This window comes from Mustela putorius, unplaced genomic scaffold (genome assembly GCF_011764305.1).
Source record: "Mustela putorius furo isolate JIRA1106 unplaced genomic scaffold, ASM1176430v1.1 tig00537335_pilon_pilon_pilon, whole genome shotgun sequence".
Lineage (NCBI taxonomy): Eukaryota > Metazoa > Chordata > Mammalia > Carnivora > Mustelidae > Mustela > Mustela putorius.
The window spans coordinates 2,562,851-2,584,436 of record NW_025422457.1 but is presented as its reverse complement, the minus strand read 5'-3'; the positions used below and the strand labels follow the sequence as shown (position 1 = coordinate 2,584,436).

At 43.7% G+C, this 21,586-nt stretch overlaps 1 pseudogene; it reads left to right on the top strand.

Annotated features, from left to right (window-relative positions):
- Window positions 1-8,350: 8,350 nt before the first annotated feature.
- LOC101679525 lies at window positions 8,351-9,791 on the top strand (annotated as a pseudogene).
- Window positions 9,792-21,586: the final 11,795 nt, after the last annotated feature.

The following is a 21,586-nucleotide window of genomic DNA, read 5'->3' as shown; positions in this document are numbered from 1 at the left end:
ATTTAGTAGAAAAGACCCAACTGACGCCATTTTGAATTAAATTTTATGTTGAATAAACCAAGTATGGTGGGCACATAGAGGAGTGTGTAGTTAACTCTGATGGAAAGGCAGACATTTGCACTAACAGGCCAATAGCATGGGGATGGGGAGCAGATGGAGAAGGTGGGAGCATTCAGGTGTGGAAAATGGCATGAACAAAGTTATGAATGTGTATGGTGTCTGGGGCAGGGGTGAGGGTGGGGGTAGGCCATTTACAGAGCCAGACTAGGACAGACTGGAACAAAAGTCTTTTAGCAGCTTTTTGATCTCACCCTGGGATGGATGGCACCATCCATGCTTAGATGCTGTACCCTCTTTTGACTTGGATGGGGAGGCCCTCCCTACCCTTGTTACCAGCCCTCCACATTAGGGGCTGATCAGTGTGTCGACAGGCAGAGGCTTCTTTTCAACCTCTAGCCCTCAGTGACCCCTCAGGGATGAGGGGCTGATGTTTGCAGTCAGCAAAGGATGCCGAATCTCAGATCTCATGCCAGGCCACCTGGTCCCTGGCAGTGGCTCTACAGAATGACCTTGGGAGGGAGTGGATGCACAGATTCCCACAGATTCCCATGGACTCCTACGAATTCCTGGCAGCCCAAATGGCCTTTAGGGAGAGGGCTTCCCTCTTACTAAGGTTGTAAGGGAAGCTGACTATGGAGAAAGTCAAGAAAGTAATGACAAAGGGCAAGAAAGGGATGGAAGCAGGGTCTGGAGGCTGGGTTGTTGTCCTGGACTGGCCTCTAGAACATGAAGGGCCTCAGCTATAAAATGAAGAAGATGTACATATGATTTCCAGGGAGCCCCAACAGCCTGTGACTGTAGCACTTTCCAGGCTGCCATTTTCCCCATTTTTCGAACTACTTAGATCCTCTTGGAATTCACTGCCCAGTGACAAAATAAAATATTCTTCTTGGGGACACAGTCTCCACCAAGCACAAGGCACCCAGATTAGATCATCTATCAGGGTTATATTTAGGGAAAAAAATAAAAATATATTAATTAATCATGAAATATACATTAAATATCCCCTATGTGTTTTGTCTGGTAGCCAAATTGAGCACCAAAGGAGCAGAAGCTTAGGTTCTGGCCAAAAATATTCTCATATATTTTTAGAGAACTATGACACACTTTAGTAAGGAAGAAAGCAGTAAACAATTCTTTAATTAGGTGTTTTATTAATGAAAATTGTTAACATTTCACAGTGCTAAACACTTTATAGGAATATCTCATTTATTTACATAAATATATGAGGTAATAAATCACTTAGGATGCTTGGGATGTAACCAGTAGGAAACCCTGATTCCACTGACTTAAACATTAAGAAATGTATTCTCTCACTTAATAAGAACTTCATAGGTAGACTAGTCCTAGAGCTGGTTAGTACAGTGGCCAACTAAAGTCATTAAGGACTCAGATTCTCTCTAGTTTTTCTCTCTGCCATTCTCATTGGTATTGTTCATAGATTAACAACCATATTGTTTCAAGCTGCTGCCACACTTCCCAATGGCACATCTTTATAGAACGTCCAGAGGCAGAGAAGAGAGCTTTTTTTCTTCATTAAGTATATAAAGCCACCAAGCCTGGAGATATATCTCTATAGAGATATCTATACAGATTTAAATATATACATAAAGGATTTCTTTATGACAGGGACATTTCTCCAGCAGGACCTGGATTTCATGCCCACACCTACACCCAGCACCAGCAAGGGAATCACCACTGGGCTCAACCTGCTTCACTCTCTGCTGCTGGGGCTGGTGCCTAGGCCCACCTCCTCTGATACACAGAAGGAGGAGAGTAACTAGTGTGCATGCGCGCACATGCACACACGCGCACACACACATACACACACACACACAAATTTGGGGGAGGATGTTTCTTTAGGATAAAAGAAGAGGCAGGGGGCTATTCAGAAGGCAAACAAATAACTTTCCATTTTACAGTTGAAGGAACAGAAGTTTTGAGAATTAAGTAATTGGGTCAAGGTCATACAACTTTACACAGTAGAACTGGAGTTAAAAATGGAGCCCATAGCTGTAGGAACTTCTTGCTAGACATGACTCCAAAGGCAAGAAGGGAAACAAAAGCAAAAATGAACTATTGGGACTTCATCAAGATATAAAGCTTTTTCACAGCAAAGGAAACAGTCGGCAAAATCCAAAGACAACTGACAGAATGGGGAAGATATTTGCAAATGACATATCAGATAAAGGGCTAGTATCCAGAATATATAAAGAACTTATCACACTCAACACCCAAAAAACAAATAACCCAGCCAAGAAATGGGCAGAAGATATAAACAGACATTTCTGCGAAGAAGACATACAGTTGGCCAACAGACACATGAAAAAATGTTCAACATCACTTGGCATCAGGGAAATACAACTCAAAAGCACAATGAGATACCACTTCATGGTTAGAATGGCTAAAATTAGCAACTCAGGAAACAACAAATGTTGGTGAGGACATGGAGAAAGGGGAAATTTCTTATACTGTTGGTGGGAATGCAAGATGGTGCAGCCAGTCTGGAAAACAGTATGGAGGTTCCTCAAAAAGTTGAAAACAGAGCTACCCTATGATCCAGCAATTGTATTACTAGGTATTTACTGCAAAGATAGAAATGCATTGATTCCACAAAACAAACTGAGGGTTGCTGGGGGGAGGGGGGTTGGCAGAAGGGGGGTGGGGTTATGGACATTGGGGAGGGTATGTGTTGTGGTGAGTGCTGTGAAGTATGTAAACCTGGCGATTCACAGACCTGTACCCCTGGGGATAAAAATATATTATATGTTTATAAAAAATAAAATTAAAAAAATCATAAAAAAAGAAATGTATTGATTCCATGGGGTACCTGCACCCCCCAGTATTTATAGCATCAATGTCCACAGTAGCCAAACTATGTAAGGAGCCCAGATGTTCACCAACAGATGAATGGATAAAGAACATGGGGTATAGATACAGAATGGAATAGTACTCGGCCATCCAAAAACATGAAATCTTGCCCCTTGCCACAATGTAGATGGGTCTAGAGGGTATTATGCTAAGCAAAATAAGTCAACCAAAGAAAGACAATTATCATATGATCTCACTCATATGTGGAATTTAAGAAACAAAACAGAGGAGCATGGAGGAAGGGAAGGAAAAATAAAACAAGATGTAATCAGAGAGGGAGACAAACCATAAGACACTCTTAACCACAGGAAACAAACTAAGAGTCCTGGAGGGGATCGGGGGAGGGCACAAGGTATCTTTAAGGAAGTTTAAGGAAGGCATATGATATAATGAGCACTGGGTGTTATGTACAACCAATGAATCACTGAAAGCTACCTCTGAAACTAATTTTAAAAAGTAAATGTGAAAAAAAAATGAAATGAAGGAAAAAAAAAAAGGAAATGAAGGCAGAGATAGAGCTGATGTTTCTACAAGCCAAGGAGCACTGAAGACTGCCAGTGAAGCACCAGGGAGAAGGCACAGAACACACCCCTCCTCACAGCCTCAGAAGGAACAACCCTGCTGACACCTAGAACTCAGATTCTTCAACTGCAGAACTGTGAGACAATACATTTCTGTCGGAACCACTCAGTTTGTGGTACTTTGTTATGTCACCTCTAGCAAACTGCTACAGCCTCCTTGGGCAGGGGGCTATAAATCTGATGGTGAACAGTCTTCCGCTAGGGTTGCTTTTTCCTTTGAGAGTCTCATGTGATTCACTGGACACTAGGCTGGTGCTAACTCTATTTGACATTAATTTCTTGGCTTGAGATTCTTGGACCCTGCCCCCCACACTTGAATAGTGTGAATTCAGAGAGGGTGCAGATTCTCACGTGGGCCTTGTTTTATTTTCTTCCCTGGGCTCGTACCAGAGAACAGCTTCCTTACTTCCTGAGCTGGTGGGAAGAATTTGTTGAGTCTCTCTTACACTGACAGGACCATTTCCAAATCCAGCCTCTATGTAGAAATCTGTGTTTTCGTTTTGCCAATGTCTGAGCCCAAGCACATACCTCCTGTATCCCTAACTGGCATGAAAATCCCAGCTAGCAGGGGCACGGAATCAACTCACGATCTTGCCCTCTAGCTCTGAGCTACAGTTTATATTTTATCACCTGGGGATTGGGGGACTTTCTTCTTTAGATCTTGGATAAAAAAAAATAATGATCTTGTTCTGCTACATCTTATTTATTTTATCCCCCTGTGTCTTTTCCTGTGGAAGTGGGAGGGGGATTAGATCAGCCTGTTATGTTGCCAAAAACAGAAGTCCTTGGAGAAGGAAAGAGAAGTTATTAAAGAGGAGTTCATCTTTTACATTTTAAAAAAAGATTTTATTTACTTATTTTTATTTATATTATTTATATTATATTTATATATTTATACTACATTAATTTATATTATTTATATTATATTTTTAAAAGGCTTTATTTATTTATTTGTCAGAGAGAGACCACAAGTAGGCAGAGAGGCAGGCAGAGAGAGGGAGGGAAGCAGGCTCCCTACTGAGCAGAGAGCCCGATGTGAGGCTCGATCCCAGGAATCTGGGATCATGACCTGAGCTGAAGGCAGAGGCTTTAACCCACTGAGCCACCTAGGAACCCCAAGAGGTTCGTCTTTTAAAGGGAGCAAAGGTGTTGAGTTGTTGGGGTAGTTCACACATCTAGGTGGGTGCTTTGCTTTCTTTTGGGGGATGGTGTTGCTGGTATAGCCTAGCCACTGTATGCATGGGGCTGGAAGAGGGTGTTCCACAGTCTAGAAATAGCCTCCTCTGGGGGTTGAGCTTGCTCCCACAGGAGGGTCCCTAATGTAACTCTCTTTCATCCCACATCTATTCTTCTCAGGAGCTTTACAATACCCATGAGAAATCAGAGACCATAGCTGGATGGCAACTGAGTCTCAAACCACCTGAAAAGGATTTTGATTTCTCCTTATTGGAAGGCTAGACATAAGGGAGCCAATTACGGAAAATCCCAACTACTTAAGTCAGGGTTACAGCCATCAGAAATATCCCACTAAACCCATAATCTGTGTTAATGACCATAACTAAGGGGACCTGCCCATTCTCATTAACATTATATCCATCATGAGCTTAAGAGACTCAAGCCCACAAGGGAGCCCAATTTCTCATGTGAGGGAAAGAGGAGAGGGTCCTTTACTTTAAAGCCTCCTGAGAACCTGAAGTCCCCTGAAGTGTTCCTAGCAATCCCATCTGCTTCTGCTAGATGTGGCACTGTGGGGCTTCAGCCAGCAAGTCAGCCAGCCGAGGATGCTGGCCAGCTTTCGGAATCTCCCTAAAAACTACGAAGTACTCCATGCAATAGGAAAGCTCTCATCTCTCACGATGGGGAATCCAAGCATGTTTCCTCTCTTGGAGGCACATTCAGGACCCAGACTTGATTTTTTAAGTGTTGCAACACAAGGCTATTCTGATGTATCTTGTGCTGGCTAACCAGCTGGCTGGCGGAAGCATCACCGGGTCAAATCTGGCAGATGCAGATGGGATTGCTAAGAGGAAGAGCATCAGAATTACTCATCTCCTTTCGTAGCCATAGGAGTGGATGGTATGGCTTTATGAACATGAGACATGAGAGGATCTAGTCCTTTTCTCTGGTCTTCTGACTACCGAGATGTAAAAAAAAAAAAATTACACATAAATGGTTTCACGCTCTCTGGACAGAAGTAATGTCAGTCACTTCTCAAATGCAAATAGAACTGGCTCCAGCCCCAGTCTACCAGATTGTCAGGAAATGGATCCTTCGTCATCTACCACTCCTTCTGCAAGAACCCCATGACTAAGGCAGTCGCGTAGTCTGTCAAACAGCCTTTCTCAGATAGAGGAGAGACATGATGGAGTATTCTTGCTGTTGGTGCAGCAACAATGTCTCTGCCCTTCCAGCTCGGGAGGGGCGCTGAAGCTCTATGTTTCTGATGATTTAGCCTCAGTAAGGTAGTGCTGCCACAGGCTAGTCTCCATTCAAGCCAGCAGAGGCCTTGGAAGGAGGGCCCCTCTGAGTAACAGTCACTCGGTATGGTCTCAGATGCCAGTGCTTGTTACCTGGGCCCCAGGACCTTCTCTCTCCCATTCAATCCCTGAGGACTCCTGGTGCCCCCTCTGAGGCCTTACTCAGAAGAAGTGATTGAATTTACTCCCAGTCCCTGGGATTTCCTCCAGGATCAGGCAGCTGTTCACGTTTAACTTCCTGAAGCCCAAAAGCCCATTCTGACTTCTTCTGCTTCAAGAGTTTGAGCACCATGAGGAAAGGCCTGCATTTTCAGGACAAAGAACGAACCATCCACTCTCCCGAGGAGGAGGATCCAAACTTTAGGAACACAAAATTCTATGTGCCATCCTGGCAGTGTAGTTAGGACAATGTCTTTTATTCCTTCTGGATGAGTTCCTACCTCTTTTTCCAGGACGGAAAGGGGAATGCTTACTGCTCCAGGGACATAGACACAGCACACAGTGAAAAGTCCCACCAGGTCTTCCTGAGGCACAGAAACAAAAAATTCAAGTTGAATTTTTAATGGATCACTCTTTCATAGCAGAAAAGGGTATCCCATGACTTTGAGATCTGACCCACGGGTCCTTGGCACTTAATAATGTTTATGCAAATGAATTACTTTTTAGTGACAATCACACCTAATTTTGTCTGCTATCAAATTGCCCAGGAAATCGGAATAAAAATGGGTTTTAGAAACAGTTTTAGGCGTGATTATTGCTAAAATGTATTAAAACGTATCTGCTATCTTTGATAAGATATGATGAATATATTTTACTTTTTTATCTTTTTATCGCTTGGCTAGTTATTTTGTTCAGTCATCATATAGGAAGGCAGGGTAGGATATGGAAGGAGCACTATGAGTATCTACATTTAGACCCAAATTGTCACATGCTTTTAAGTTTTATTCTGCTTGTCAGTTTTTTCCTCTTGTCAGGACATCGTCTTGGCTCTTATCTGCTGTCATATATGTGAATTTTCTTCTTCAGTTGCTATGCTGCTTCTAATCTATGACTTAGGCAATGAATCAGTAAGATAAACTAACATTGCATATATAGAGACAGTAAATTGGTTTTGAATGAGATTTTTTTTATGCATAATTGTCACTGCTCAAACCTTAGAACATCAACTCAAATTAAAATTTCAGGGGTGCTTCCTTCTTTTGTCTTGGACATTCTCTGTATTCTAAATACTTGACTTTCCTATGTATGATCTTTCAAAGGTGAGTTGAGTATAACGACAGGTCTATTCTCAGAGATTGCACTAGTTAACATCTAATTCCATGCATAAAATTGTGGATTTGGGTACCCGCTCATTTTTCCTTCTGTGTGCCCTCCCATTCCGGCCTCATACTGGTCTGTCCCCTTCTTTCCAAGCATTAATGCTGGCAGCACATGGTGATAAAATAAAATTGGGATTGAACTTGGTCCACCCACTGAATCCTAATTTTTCTTACTTGGGAAGTCACATTGCTTCTCTGAACCTCAATCATCTAATTAAAGGGAGTGACAATTCTTCTTACATATTTAGGTGTTGTGAAAATTGAAAGTGATAATGCTTGGGAAAGCATTTTCTAAAAACGTTATTATCCCAATGTAACATTCTTTTTTTTTTTTTTTAAGAATTTTATTTATTATCTACAGAGAGATCACAAGTACACAGAGAAGCAGGCAGGCAGAGAGAAAGGGGAAAGCAGGCTCCCTGCAGAGCAGAGAGCCTGATGTGGGTTTTGATCCCAGGACCCTGAGATCATGACCTGAGCTGAAGGCAGAGGCTTAACCCACTGAGTCACCCAGGGACCCCCAGTGTAACCTTCTTACATGTCCTTGTTGCTAACAATTATTGAGATATTCTGTGACAGACACTGAGTTAGGCTTTATTGCTTTTGTGGGTTTTTTATTTTAAGATTTTATTTTTATTTATTTATTTGAGAGAAAGAGAGTGAGCATGAGATGGGGAGGGGCAGCAAGAGAGACAAAATTTTAAGCAGGTTCCATGCCCAGTGTTGAGCCCATTGAGGGGCTCAATCTCACAACCCTGAGATCATGACCTGAGCTGAAATCTAGAGTCTGACACTTAACCGACGGAGCATCCAGGCACCTCTAGACTTTATAGTTTTTTTTTTTTTAATCATTTAATCTTCACAAAAATATCTGAAATTATGCTAATAATAATGCTAACTATTGTCCTGACTTTGAGAATGAGGAAACTAATGTTGAGAAAGGCTAACTAATTAGGGGTGGCTAAGTGCCTCAGTTGGTTAAGTGTTGGATCTCAGAGACTCGGGTCCTGATCTCAGGGTCATGAATTCAAGTCCTGCTTTGGGCCCCATGCTGGGTGTGGAGTCTACTTAAAAAAAATAAATAAATAGACGGTACTCGGAGTGGCCAGACCTTCCAGCTTAACAACTGTCCTCAGTGCCTGCAGCATCTTCTGCTTCTTTCCCAGGCAGTGCTATCCGGCAGCCAGAAAGTCACCATGTCTGTTCTCAAGATCCATGCCAGAGAGATCTTTGACTCTCGTGGGAATCCCACCGTTGAGGTTGACCTCTACACCTCTAAAGGTCTCTTCAGAGCTTTGTGCCCAGTGGTGCGACCACTGGTATCTACGAGGCCCTCAAGCTCTGGGACAATCCCCACTACATAGGGAAAGTTGTCTCAAAGGTTGTTGAGCACATCAATAAAACTATTGCTCCTGCCCTGATTAGCAAGACACTGAATGTCGTGGAGCAAGAGAAAACTGACAGACTGATGATCGAGATGGATGGAACAGAAAATAAATCTAAATTTGGTGCGAACACCATTCTGGGTGTGATCCTGGCTGTCTGCAAGGCAGGGGCTGTCGAGAAGGGGGTGCCTCTGTACCGCCACACTGCCGACTTGGCAGGCAATTCCGAAGTCATCCTGCGGGTTCTGGCTTTCAACGTCCCCAACGGTGGCTTCCACGCCAGCAACAAGCTGGTCAAGCAGGAGTTCATGATCCTGCCTGTGGGTGCAGCTGGCTTCTGGGAGGCCATGCGCATCAGGGCTGAGGTCTACCACAACCTGAAGAATGTTATCAAGGAGAAATACGGGAAGGAGCCACCAACGCGGGGGATGAAGGCAGGTTTGCACCTAACATCCTGGAGAACAAAGAAGCTCTGGAGCTGCTGAAGAATGCCATCAGGACAGCCGGCTACACTGACAAGGTGGTCATGGCATGGAAGTAGCTGCCTCAGAGTTCTTCTGGTCGGGCAAGTATGACCTGGACTTTAAGTCTCCCAATGACCCCAGCAGGTACTTCATGTCCGACGAGCTGGCCAACTTATACAAGCCCTTTATCAAGGATTACCCAGTGGTGTCCATTGAAGACCCCTTTGACCAGGATGACTGGGAAGCTTGGCAGAAGTTCACTGCCAATGCCATGTGGTGGGGGATGATCTCACTGTGACCAGCCCGAAGTGGATTTCCAAGGCCATGGGCAAGAAATCGTGCAACTGCTTCCTGCTGAAGGTCAGCCAGATCGGCTCCATGACTGAGTCTCTCTAGGCATGCAAGCTGGCCCAGTCCAACAGCTGGGGCATCATGGTGTTGCATTGCTCTGGGGAGACCAAGGATACCTTCATCACTGACCTGGTGGTGGGACTGTGCACTGGGCAGATCAAGACGGGGCACCTTGCTGATTTGGGCACTTGGCCAAGTACAACCAGATCCCCAGAATTAAAGAGGAACTGGGTAGCAGGCTAAGTTTGCCGACAGAAACTTCTGAAACCCCCTCGCCAAGTAAGCTCCAGGTGGTGCACCCCAGGTCCTGTGGTCCTGAGTCGGCTCATTAGACCTCTGCTCCCCCCTTTACCCCCAGCCAAGACTGACCCGGGGCCTCTGCTAGTTAACTGCCCGCTCCCCTCCCTGTGCTGTTCTTGCTGCTTCCTTAGAACTGTTGCAAAGCCTGACTCGACCATCTGGAACCCTGCTGGAAACCCTAGCTCTGTCGTCGTGAGGTTGGCCCAAATCACTGTTTTCTCACCTCACTTCCCACCCAGGGTCTGGAGCCAAGTCTGTCTATATGATAATCTCTAGGTGTCCACAGGGGAGAACCCCAGTGGTTCTGTGAGCAGAATAAAAAGGCCTCAGTGACCCGTTGAGTAAATAAATAAATAAATAAATAAACAAACAAACAAACATATAAATAAAGGCTAACTAATTATCATGAGTCCACACAGCTAATAAATGCGAGTCTGGGTTGGAGCTCCAGACCCCAGGTCTGGGTCTTCATACAATGGCAGAATTCAGTATTTTGGCTCATGGAGATCAGGGAAAGGGAAGAGGCAGCTCAGAAGAGATTCTGGAAGGCCCTTCATCTCACACCCTGGAATGTGGCTGTCTCTCCACCTCTCTCTACAGGCACAGAGGCTGCCCTGCCCTGGCTCCTGGTTCTTAGGGCTAGCCTTCAAAGTTTCACTTGAAGAATAATTCAAACTCCCTTCCAGATGGAGGGGTCAGACTCAACTCCCTGACCCGCCATGCTGAATTCCTGTGGCTGCCTGTATGCAATCGGCATTGCAACTTCTCCACGGTGCAGTAGGGTAAGCCAGGCTCTCACGCTTGTAGAAACGTATCTGGTGTCCCAATCATCCCAGCCAGCAGTTGATGATCTAATAGAAAGCTACAGTTTAAGATGGTTAGAGAGTCCAAAGTCCCCTATTTACATTTTATTTGCCCGCTCATTCCCTATAGCTATGCACCTGCCCAATCTCTCCATGTAAAAAGCCCAGGATCCAAAGGGATATTGACTCAGAATCTAATAATCTTTAAGAAAAAATTCAGAAATGACTGCAATCTCTTGTTTGAGCTTTCCTTATAGCCTGTACCATGTGAACAAAATAGATTGCCGAAAAAAACACTATAATCCGAGAGGTACAGGGGTTTATCTAGGTGGAACCATGATGTTCCAGCCTGAAACTCTGCTTCTCCCCTATTTTTCTCCATTTACTCATTTATTGACTGGACAGAACTTAAAAACTAATGGCAGTAATAAATATTCTTCATATCAGCAAATGCTGGTGACAACTAATCCTTTCAATTAGCATCATCTCTATTTGACAGATTAAAGTAATCAAGGTTCAGGGACTTGCCAAAGGTCCTGAAGGCAGGAGGTGAAAGATTGGAATTCAAACCCAGGTCCAGCTAGATCCAAAGGCTCGTGGTTGTTCCTGGGCCACAGTGCCTCTTAGACCCCTCCTCACCACTCATTCCCATGTGTCCTGGGACTGCACCAACCATATCTGGGGAGAACCTCAAGACCATATGTGACAAGATGAATGGCCCTGACGCTAAAATAACCAGCGAGGTCACTCCTTCCTCACTCTGATTCATGGAAATGGGAAAGATGCCATTAAGGCATACACACCCCTGCCTCAGAAATGCGAGACAGCTGCTAACAGGGCCAGCCTAGACAGCAGTCCCTGGCTTTCTGCAGAAACAGTCTTTGTTTAAGCCAACATCAAATGTGCTTATTCAGAGGACACCGTCTCCCCATCCCTCCTTAAATCCTTAAAGTGCATTTCTATTTTCTATTAATTTATTTATATATTTTTATTAATTATATTTATTTATTTATTTTCTATTTCTTTATCCCCAGAATTTTATTCCCAGGATTTTCCCAGCCTAGGGAAGAAACTAAAGGTTGGAGTGAGCATAAAAACATGTGCTTCTCATTAGATTGTCTGGAACACGCGTTGTAACCTGCCCAACTTCAACACTTGGAATAGAAACACAGCACGCAGTTGAAAACACAATTAATGCTATATTCCCACCAGATCTCTGACTGCTCAAGATCCCTGGCTCCCTACTGACTCATCAGACCCAAAATAAATGCCACCCTCTGGCATTCAAGGTCTCTGTCAGCCTCTGGCATTCAAGGTCTCTGTCAGCCTCTGGCATTCAAGGTCTCTGTCAGCTGTGTCTCCAGGTCCTCCTCTTCAAGCCTCCTGTTTGGAGCCCCCCAGAACTCCCTGGCTTGGCAGACAGGCTGCCCCTTCCCTCAACATCTCCCCATCTTGGTTCCTCAGCTTGTGCCTGAAACGCCCTCTCACCTCTATGCACCTCCTCTAACTCCATCATTTCTTTTAAAGCTCAAAAGGAAAGTCTCCAAGACGCCCTTCCTCACCAGCCCCTATCCCTATATGTCTTTTTATTAGTACCCAGTCAATGGCCCATTTCCTGAGCACTTCCCATGGGTCATCAAGACCTTTTCTGACCAAGATGTACTGAGCCCTTTCTGTGTGCCAGGCATTGTGCCAAATGCTCTGCATGTCACCCAATTGCTCTGCTCCCTGTTACAGAAAACCTTCTCAGAGAAGTTGTTTATACTCATGTCTCAACTCCTGTCCTCTCACGCTCTTTTGAACCAACTTCAAACAGACTCTTGTCCCCAACGCTGCACTGAAATTGCTCTTTTCAAGGTCACTAATGATTTCTATGCTTCTAAATCCAATGGTCAATTTCCAGGGCGCTTCTTCATTGATGTCTCAGCAGTATTTGTACAAGGATCTGACTATATTGTCTCATCTCATAATGAATGAGTTGTAAGAGAAGTTGATAATATTCCAAAAAAACCTTTGTATTTGACCTTATGAAATAAAGGTGGGATAAATACATATACATATACATATACATATACACATACACATAAAATCACTATAATTGTGTCAGCGACAATTGTAGTCTGACAAAAATACAGCTACTCAAATAACAGCTGTTGCTGTTAGCAACGTATTTTTTTCCCCGAATTGTTAACTTGGATAGAATTCTAAACAATCTGAGGAGTCTGAAGGGGCGGGAGGGTGGGAGGTTGGGGTACCAAGTGGTGGGTATTATAGAGGGCACGGATTGCATGGAGCACTGGGTGTGGTGAAAAAAATAATGAATACTGTTATGCTGAAAATAAATAAATTTAATTAAAAAAAAGAATTCTAAACAAAGCAAAGTACAATGTTCTTTTGGTTTAAATGATTAAATAATACATCTTTGGTAAGTTATACTGAAGATATTTTATAAAGTAGAAATAGAGTCTAGATTCAAATAATTTAATTACAATTTTTTTCACTAAAGTGAATGCTTGATAGTAAAAGTTGTATGGGACCTGGGGCACAACTCAAGAGCAGAGATGGTGACCGGCTTTATTCTGAACTATCTTTTCAAGGTTGTTTGTATAGCAAACAGATTTCAAACACAGAACTAGTGTCCGCCTCAGAGCAAAGGGTAAGCACACTTACTGCACATTACAAAAGATTCAAGTTTCCTCAGCCTGGGGTTCCACTCCTGTCATGCAACTGTATCTCCATCATTTCTTGTCATTTTCTGTCTCTCTGGCGCTTCCACACTGCCCTGGGGAACTGAGACTCAGGGAACTAGGGAAGGAAAAGGCAGATACTCTGCCTACCATGATTATCGTAACAAAAGTCTTTATCTATGTATGACCCCAGAGGCTCATGTCTTCTGCCAGCGTCCAGGAGGCTGTGGCAGGCTGACTTCCTGGCTTGTAAATCAGGTAAAATTTAGAGCCTTCAGAGTTCTTGACAGTCGTTCCACTGACACTTACTGGAAGTATATCCTTACACCCAAATCTAGATTTTAGTCTTGATCTCTCGCTGAACTCCAGGCATTTCTAATTAATTGCCCTCACTACCTGAACATCAAACAGGCATCTCGAACTTAAAGTATCCCAGATAAACTCCTTCTCCTTTTTCCCAAGTCCTTTTTCTCCTGAAGCGTTTGCCAACACACACACACAAATGTAAATTCGTCTTTCCAGTTTTTCAGACTGAAAACCTTGGTTTCATTTTGGGGGCCTTTCTTGCTCTTGTATTACTCATCTAATGGCTCGCTCAATCCTTTTGACACTACCTTCAAAGAACATGCGGGAATCTGACCACTTCTCACCAACTTCACCCCTCCTCCCGGTTGTCAGAACTATCAGCCTCCATGTGGATAACTGCCATAGTCTTCACCAGTCTCTCCCCAAATATCCACGTGACTCCCCAGCTTACCACTCAGGTCTCTGCTCGAATGTCACCACTATCACATTGGCCTTCAAAGATGATCCCACTGAAAACAGCCATCTCTCACAGGCCTGGCATGTCCTATTCCTTTAGCCCATTTCATTTTTCTCTCCAGCCTTTACCAGCATCTAATACATAGATGCTCATATTTATTGTCTTTTTCCTTCCACTAATTTCTTTCCCATTTCCCTCTATTCCATTGGAATGCTACTGTCAGTCTTTTCAGGGTGACTTTTATTTATTTATTTTTTAAAAGATTATTTATTTATTTATTTGACAGAGAGACAGAGATCACAAGTAGGCAGAGAGGCAGGCAGAGAGAGAGGCAGGGAAGCAGGCTCCCTGCTGAGCAGAGAGCCTGATGTGGGCTTGATCCCAGGACCCTGGGATCCTGACCTTAGCCAAAGGCAGAGGCCACTCAGGCGCCCCAGGGTGTGTCTTTTATTAAAGGTGTTCCTGTTCTTTAGCAGCTCCCAGACTGGGGGTACTGGGCTGTGTTCACCCTTTGACTCCCATAGCTCCTAACACAGTTGCGGTTACAGTGTGGACTCTAGTTGGTTGAACTAGCCCAACCTATCCAGGTGCAAGCTGGAAGCAATTTATTCTTTCCTACCATGGCCCCCTAAAACTTGCTCTGTGGAACCAATTTTCTTTGCTCCTGGGCCAAAATCTCAGTCACTCAGAAACAAAACAAAACAAAAACCAAAAAAATTACAAGCGTTCAGTCTGGTACAGTCATCAAATAATCTAGCCCAATTCGTGTGCATTATCTCAACTCTGAATTTTTGTCCGGTTCAGAACTCATCTTCTAGCTTGGGCTGCTCTGGGCTGAGAAGCTCACAGAGGCGGTGGGGATGGCTGAGACGGTGTGTGGTCAGCTCCGCTCTCTCCCTCGCTGCACCGCCGTCCACTCTCTAGCTACCCCTCCTGATCTGTCCCAGGCTGGCTCAGAGAAAAGGAGATTGGGGAAAGGCACGTGGTCTTACGAGGCTAATGTATTTGCCCATGCTCTCTTCGTGATCCTCTTTCTAGAGATACCTCTGGTGCTTCCTCAGAGATTGTACACTGAGGCTGCCCCAATGCTGGCTATGCCTTGCCTTCACATGACCACCTGTGACTCCCCCTTTCAACCCCATAGGCCCCTTCACCCCTCCAGGCGGCCTTCTAGGGAAAGATCCCTTGAAAAAGCCCAGTCCTGCTGACTTCCATAGGGTTTATACACAGACTTTGGACACAACCGCCATTGCCCTTCTGTCAGTGGACACACACCCCACTGCCTCTGTGCCAGCTCTCAGCACTCTGTACCAGGTAGGAACAATCCCATGCAAGCTTCCTGCCGCTGGACTCCCAGGTGAGAGTCAGACTTAGCCCTCCATCCTTCCAGGTAACACAGTCCTACTCCTCACAACACCTCCTGGAGTCCTTGTCCCATAGCTTGACATAAGGGGAGAGGACCTTCATCTCTCCCACTGGCCAGTGAGGATGGTTCAGGAAAAGCACAGGACACTGACAATTCTCTGTCAAGGAGTTCCCACTTTCCAATCTTTTGTCAACATCAACTTCTTAGATGAGCTAGAGCTGGGTGGTAAGCAAAAGTCAGCAGCAGCATGACCCCAGGGTTTCCCGCAAAAGTCTGGCATAGCAGCTCCAGAACCTCCACTTGGGTGAGAGGTGGCACAGAGGGATTGGGGTGCATGCCCACTATCGTTCCTCTTGGAAAGACAATAGGATTTCCCACCAACAGTTTTATTATTAGCCTTTGAAACTCAGGACAAAAGGATGAGCTACAGGTAAGACCCTGCTTTAACATTTGTTGAATTGAATACCACAAATGGAACATGACAAGATACATCTCCAAACGAGGTCTACTACTCTTGAGACAAATCCAAAGTCCATCTCTGCTAATCTGATGGATTGGATCATCTGATGGATTCTTAAGTTCCTTTCTGGGAAAGTCTTTAACCAGAAGTCTGGAGAAGCAGTGAAGGAACAGTCTTTGATAGGAGAGTTTTTTTGGTGGTGTGGTTGTGATGGACACGTGGAAAAGATGACCATGTCAGCCAAGAGTCTGTAATGGGACAGAAACAGTGTGGATAGTCCGTCTAGGACGGGTTCTATCCAGGACACTGGGACCCTTTTATGATAGGAGAAAACTGCCTCTGCTGAGGACTGCCTGTGGCAATCCTAAATGTCCTTATTTAAACATTAGTGTATGTGCTGCCGAAGCGAGCACTTATTTAAACATTAGTATTGACCTGAAGCACCCCTCTTCTTTTTTTTTTTGTCCCCCAAACTCCATATCCCAGTAGATATTCCTGGGGATACGCTTCTCACCAGCTTAGGGAATGGAATAAAAGAGAAAAACAGAAATAGGCACAAGGGACATTAACTCTCATTATTCAAGCACGAACAATGATCTCCATGTTTGCCTGTTATAAAGCAAGCCATCTAATCTTTGCAATTATTCTGAGGAGTAAATAGAACTAGCCCCTGGGAAAACTGAGGCTTGAACCGATTAAGAGATTTTCCTCATGAACACAAAGATAGAAGAAACAGAATAGGTACAACTTGCTACAACCAAAACATTCCCTGGGTTTTCCTGCCAGTTCTCACAGTGTGCTCCACCTGAAAGACCGCTGCTCACCGCTACCTTTCCAGATCCTACCATTCTTAAAGGGCAGCTTCTATCTACCTCTCTGCATATAGCAGTCTTGGTTCCCTCCAGTGTGAAGCAATTGCTTCTTCCTCGATCTGATGGAAATTTGTACCTCTTTTGTGATATGTCACAGTCTTCGCACACTCCCAACCCCACATAATGTGGCCATTTGTGTGCCCCTTATTTCCACAACGTAGAATCCTTGAGGGCAGTGACAGTGCCTCATCTACCTTGATATTACCCAAAGCGTATAATAAAAGTCTTAGAGCACATTTCTTGCTCATAGATGGTATTCAACACACGTTTGTTGAATGAGCAACAGAGAGGCATTGCAAAAAATGAGATCTCAGGTATACTGATTTCTCAGAGCACCTTGTTTGCAGCTCAAATGAACAAGATCTGAAGGTCCGCTGTCATCAAAAGCAAACGCTGGCCCGTCTCCAGAGGGCATCTACCCCATCCTGGCTTCTGCTTCAAAGTTTCCCCTAAGTCCCAGTCGCAGCCTCTTGATCTTTCCCTGTTTGCTCATTAAAGTTAATTTGGGACATGAAAAGATCTAGGACTGAATATTTCATTAAGGTCAGGTCTTCTTAATGCACCAACTGCAGACAAAACGTAAACATAGCACAGAGGTCGCCAGTACGAGGCCAGTGCCTGTAGTACCTGTTTAAAGCCCAAACCCTCTGTTCATGGACTCATATCTTCAGTCAGCTTTGGGCATGCTAAGAATACCGAGAGACATGTGTCTCTTCGTGAGTCTTCAAGGAGCTCCAAGGCTCTCCTTCAGGGAAGGGGAAGGGCAATTAGGAAACAGCAATTTGTATGAAAATAGTCTTGTCTAGAGTCCTGGGTATGGACTGGGACTATTGCTAACAATGTCAGCTACCATTTTCTGAGTTCTTACTGTGTATCAAGGATTGTACCTAGTGTTTTTACATGGATTACTTTTTTCTAATCTTCACAGTGACCCCCTGAGGAAATATTATTATTAACCCCATATTATACTTATGGGGAATAAATAAAATTCCAACCATGGAATAAGAGAGTCTAACCATGGCAGAGTTATCCTAGAGTCTGGACTACTAATTGCCTCACTATATTTTTTTTCTTAGGCTATCTTAGAATGTTCTAGTCTTTCTTAGCAGGCAAGAAAGATTCTAGCCAAGAGCTGGTACAGCCGATAGTGTGGCTTTGAATGAGATACTGGTGAGGCAAGGCCTTGATTTGTATTAAATGTCATATATAAAAATTCATTTATGGGGAATGAAAGAATAGAGGTTGTCAGTTCAACTACTGGTGCTACAAGAACCCAAGGACAGTGGCACCTGGGTGGCTCAGTCGGTTAAAGCCTCTGCCTTCTCCTCAGGTCATGATCCCAGGGTCCTGGGATTGAACCCTGCATTGGGCTCTCTGCTTGTCAAGGAGCCTGCTTCCCTTCCCCTCTCTCTGCCTGCCTCTCCGCCTACTTGTGATCTTTGTCTGTCAAATAAATAAATAAAATCTTAAAAAAAAAAAAAAAAAGAAGAACCCAAGGACAATTTTGCCTTATGTGACATGTCTGGTGGCATGTCAATTTTCCAAGATTCCACAGGATTGTTTGTAAAGTTTAACAAAACAGGAGCTGAAGGAGTGAGGGAAGTTGGAGAACACAGTAATGTGTCACCAATCTCAAGTCCCCAAACCTTCAATTTCAACAGACATGTTTATTTCAGTGGAAATTTTAAATCTAGTAAATGTAAGTTACTCATTCTGATGGAAATATTTTTGAAGGAGGAACTGGGGTCAGGACCAAAAAAGGAACATGGAGCCATAAAAGAAGTCCAAATATATCAATGATCACAGTAAGAGTGAGTATCTTAAATTCCCCTGTTGAAGTAACACAGATTTTCCAGAGCAAGTTAAAATACAAAGTTAAGCTAAGTATATGACAATCTTAAGCAATAACCACAGGAGGGTTGAAAATATAGGCATTAAAGTATACTAGAAAAATAAAAGAAAGTAGATGTTAAAATGCTAAAACCAGATAAAAGAAAACTAAAGATGAGAATCATTAATAATTAAAAGGGACATATGTGTTTTCTTCTATTATATTCAATTCACTGAAAAGACATGATGATTACATATTTAATGTATTAATATTGGGCAGCTATATACATAAAATAAAAATGGAAAGAAATAAAAAGAGAGTGAGCAAATTCAGATTCATAGTCAAAAACCATAATAGAGGGGCATCTGAGTGGCTCAGTCAGTTAAAGTTCTGCCTTCAGCTCAGGTCAAGATCCTGAAGTCCTGGGATTGAGCCCCATGTTGGGCTCCCTGCTCAGGGGGGAGTCTGCTCCTCCCTCTCCCAATGCTCCTCCCCCTGCTCTTTCTTGCTCTCTCAAATAAATAAATAAATAAATAAACAAACAAAATGTTTTTTAAAAAATAAATGACCTTTTTAAAAAAAAACTATAATACAGCCATCTCAGAAGTGATATCATATCAAAATGAATAGGAATATAGAATATTCAAAGACTTCTCATGGGACCTTTATGAAGAAAAACAACGTAGTTTTTTTTTTTTTTTTAAGATTTTATTTATTTGTTTGACAGACAGAGATCACAAGTAGGCAGAGGGGCAAGTAGAGAGAGAAAGGGGGAAGCGGCCTCCCAACTGAGCAGAGAGCCCGATGCGGAACCTGATCCCAGGACCCTGAAATCATGACCTGAGCTGAAGGCAGAGGCCTTAACCCACTGAGCCACCCAGGCGCCCAAAACAACGTAGTTTTAAGAAACAGAAATCAGCATAAAAAGGATAATTTTAAAAGGGTGCAATTTATTTAAAAATTAAAAGATGCATTCCTAGATAACATTTGGATTAAGTAGAAAATAAAAATAGAAATGTAAACATTGAACAGTGAACAGTAAAGAGAGCATACCATATTTCAAAACCTGTGGGATGCAGCTGGAATGGACCTAGGTAAAAAAGGAAGTGTCCTTGCCATTCCCCTGAGCCTTCAGGCTTCCTACGCCAGAACTGTACCATTCAGCACAACAGCTACTGTCCACATGAGGCTAGTTAAATTTAAATAATTAAAATGAAAAATTCAGTTTCCTAGTTGCACTGGCCACATTTCAAGTATTCCATACCCACCTGGGGCTAGAAGTTACCATATTGGACAGGATAGATTATAGAAGACCCCCATCTTTACAGAAAGTTCTCTTTGGCAGTGCTTCTCTGGAATTTGCCAGGGAAATTCTAGTATGTCAACTTCACTGGGTGTAAGCCAACATTAAGTCCATCTTTCAACTGGCCAACCTAGCAGACTCTTTACACCAGAATCTCAGGCAAGTAAACTCATATTGATGGCTCTGTTTCTATCGATATCCAATCTCACTTTACATGTTCAAACATCTTTAGAATTTATTGACGTCCATGCTCCCCACACTCTTGCCAATACTGACTTCTAACTCTTTGGGTTTATTGGTTTCCTCTCCCACTTCAGACAAGGTCTTATACATCCTTGTCTGGACTATATTGAAATCTACTCTTGTTATGGACATGGTGGTATTAAGTGTGTTGGAAGTGGGTCCTACAGAAACTGAGATCCCCTTGGTCAGGACTCTCCCTGGTGCAGACACTGAAAGGTGTTCATGTAGAAGAAGACTTCTCTCGGATGGGAGGAGGGGTTTCCTCCATCAGAAAGGCAGGTTCAAAGGAACTGAGGAAGTCAAAGTTCTCAGCCTCACCTGTTTCCTGGTCCTGTCCCAGAATTACTCCTCCTATAAGTGCCCCTGATTTTTTTAAAAAGATTTTTTATTTATTTGTCAGAGAGAGCACAAGCACAAGCAGGAGGAGTGGCAGGCAGAGAGAGAAGCAGGCTCCCTGCTGAGCAAGGAGCCCAATTTGGATCGGGACTCGAACCCAGGACTCTGGCATCATGACCCAAGCTGAAGGCAGGCGCTTAACTGACTGAGCACGCAGGCAGTGCCCTTGATGGAGAGCCTGGTGGGCCAAGCACTTGATTGACCCAACCACTCTAGAACCCATATGTTACCCTGGTTTCTTAGCAGTATCTGTCTTGTAATGGTAAGAGAAATGAAGGATTCCTTGAAAACTGGTATAAAGGCTTTTGAAAGAATCTGACTCTAGAACATTCCCTGAGTTACTGGCAGTTTTCTAGGACACATCTAGGAATGATTCTGATTAAACTTGAACCTCCCCCATGAACAACTCCTGTCCATGAAATCTTCTAAAATGCACTCTATATATAACCCAGTATGACATTCTCTAATTCTAACTAATTTTTAAATTAATATCTACTTGTATATTTTCTGTGTCTGTGTGTACTACACAATTACACTGTAGCCTTATGAACACAAGATGATGTCACAGCATTTAGTTAATTCACTTTCACTAGCTTCCTGAGGACATTCTTGCTCACCGTGGCGCTTCACACCAGACAAGTGTCAATGGTTGTGTCTGAGGATCCTTGAGAATGGGGGTGGGGGCACTGGTCTGAAGGGCGTCTCAGTGTGGAACAGTGTGGACCAGGCAGCACATGAAGGACCTCCAGGGGCTCCTGTGGTCAAGCGGTTTTTCCCTCATGAAACAGCTGTCCAGGCACTCATTGTCCACAGACCCTGGAGCTGTCTGCCGGTTCTGCTAATCATTCACCACCTTTGGCTTCCTTCTCAGCTGCTTGTGGGCAGTGTCTGGTTTGGTGATTCCTATCTTCAAAGCCCAAGATCAGGATGTTCATGTTTTAATGAACAACATGTAGTGCTGGTGCCTGGCCAAAGTGGGGGGCCTGAGCATCCAAGACGGGACCTTAAGTGGAGCTACTTTTCCTCATATGTGCCACTTCCAACCTCGCATTGC